We start from the raw sequence: 2,813 nt of genomic DNA on the forward strand, positions 1-2,813 counted from the left end.
TATTTGAGAATTTCTCAGAAACAGTGTTTTCTGGAACTTAGTTTTTGCTTAGTTTGCTTCCAACAGGAATAATATTTGCCCTTTGAGAGCTTGCTAGAACTTCTGAGTCTACTGGGAGACAATAGCATGTGCTTAGAGCTGTAAAATGGTCAGAAGGCCAACAATGCAAAGAGCCTACCTAGGAGAGCAGTGTATTTAGTTTAGAAAAATCCAAATATCAAAATGTATTTTTTGGTCAGTACCAAGTCTCTTCACATGCATAGTTTAGAGTTGAGACAAAAATGATGTATGATCACTGGTTTGAGTGTGTCAACAACACAAGAGACTGTTGACATTTTCTTGTCTGTTTTAAAACTCTTCAGTCTGGGTAGTCAACCTTAAAAGTTAAGAAAGCCACTAATTTTTGACATGTTCAAGGTGAAATAAACGCTGAACAGAAATCAAACAAACAAAATACATTTCATCCTGCCTTCTAAATAATTACTAACCTACAGCCCTACCCAGTAACCAAATTTATTCTGGGAAACTAAAACATAGAAACTCTAAAACTTTTACATTTTTCTCATTTATTTTAAGAGGACCAAATGTAGAGCATAAGCTGTCAGATTGCCCATTAGGCCTGCGCCTGCCTGCTTCCTTTCAAATAGGTGTGAACATAATCAGTGCCACTGGCTCTAACCTATTGCTCTTCCAGCCTAGTATTCTCTCTCTCATAGTGGCATTAAGGAGAAACATGATTTCTCTCCATCAGGCCAACCTCAAGAGGTTAAGAGGTGCCTTAATAATTAGTAAAGTTCCACTGGAACTACTCCTGAGCCTATTTATGTTCTCAGAGTCCTAGCCTCTGGGTTAGGATTATGGTCAAGTGAATTAAAAGCCTGCCATAGGCTTAGAGAATGTAATAGCATATTGCTTACCTGTGAAGCAAAAGAATGCAAAGATAATCAACTTTATGAGAGACATTAAAATTGAGGGATTTTCTACTCTGATATGTAAACATTTACTGCAACAAAAATTTGCTGAATAAGATACTTGATATTACAACCTAGGGAGAAAAACTTGCTCAAAACAGCTGAGGAGCTTTCTGGGTATCTTGCTCATCCCCAGTTCAGGCTTAGATGTTGATTATGTGTAGGACTTATTATCATTACCTTTTCTGCCTACTTCCATGAACATTCTAGGCCTTGATATGTTGATTTTAGCAGCAGTCATATCTTGAAGTGTCAGTACATTTAGACATTAAGACCAATAGTACAGCCTTTCTCCTTAGGAACTCATTATAAGTTTCAAGAACACTAAGATTCCAAATCAACCTCACTGAAGATCAAATTATAATTTGGTCAGCAGTTGTCTAGTAGGAACCATATCATCAAGGTTCCATTGTGCATGTTCCTAAAGCCTTATTAAATTTAAATTAGCTGAAATCCGGGAAATTGGTAACAGCAGGGGTATCCCAATCTATTCCCATGGAAACATCCATTAGTATTTTTTCCTGATGTCCAGTTAATAAACACAATTAGCTACCATGAGTTCATGACCTATGTTTATTTTGTTCAAACTAGTGACTGAAAAAATTGGTTTTACTAATCTTTCAAGTCATGTAGGTTTCTGGATAATTAGAAACAATCATTTATTCATTTTTGCTCACTTAATGGTAGAGAAATAGGTGCTATAATGTTGATTCAGTAAAAACATTCTTGTAAATCCAGTGATTTGAATTGTCTTTGGGCACAACGAAATGTGGATTACTTTTCCTCTTTTAAGGGCCCCGATCTTCTTTCCTTCTACTGTTTCAGTGTGACTGCTGACATCCCAGAGCCAGGAGGATGGAAGAAATAAAAAGCATTTCTATAGGAGAAAGAAAAGGCATTTTGCTGATGTCATTAGGTGAATGATTCCTTAATGAATAGGTACGTACGAGCCAAAAAATGTGTTGTCAAAATTTCAAATTATCTTTAAGACTAGACATTAATAAACCCCCTTGATAAAAATGGCAATAAAGAGTCCTTGTTGACTAAATAATCATCCTAAGATGGAGTTCAAGTTTTCACAATTATTTCCAACAGAACAATGCAAGCTAATGACAACATAACTGACTTTCAATTATAATACAATTTCAATTATGATTAGCATACTTCCAAGATTTTCTTTCCCAAATGGAGAGCCTAGGTAAAGTAACAAAAGATTTATTCATTAAGCAAAGAAGAAAATCCTTCATTTTTTGACAAGCAAAAATAAGTAAAGCATAAATTGCTGTTCACACTGGATAAGACCATGTTTAACAGTAAGAATGTACATAGTGTTATATAGGGATTGGGTTCTTGGTTATTCTATGTTCGTTGTTTTACTATTTATGCTTATTATTATGTTTTGTCATTCTTTAATAAATTTTTATTTTAAAAAATCACCCTACTTAGAAATCTTCTTTGCAGGTGGGAGGGAGAGGAAAATGTGGCCCACAGTCCAGGAGACAGTAACACTTGGAATCAACAAAATCACCTGGGGTTAAATTGTGTAACTGTCAACCACGTCTCCTATCAAGGCTTGCTTCAATCGTGGCATTCCAGAAGGATTTACAGTTGTTTTTCCAAGAAAGGATCCATGGGCTTTGCAATTATTGTGACTCCGGAAGTTCTTAGGTCCATGAAGCTCAGTGATGACGAAGTTGAGTCCAATCAAAAAAGAATACCAGGGAGTCAAGGCTTGAAAGAAACATGTTATTGTCCTTAAGTGGCTGCCCAAACCTGACCAGACCAAGTAAATTGTTGAAGATACAGAGGCTAAATGCAGATTACCATCCTTATTCTTATATT

This window comes from Hyperoodon ampullatus, assembly GCF_949752795.1.
Source record: "Hyperoodon ampullatus genome assembly, chromosome: X".
NCBI lineage: Eukaryota > Metazoa > Chordata > Mammalia > Artiodactyla > Ziphiidae > Hyperoodon > Hyperoodon ampullatus.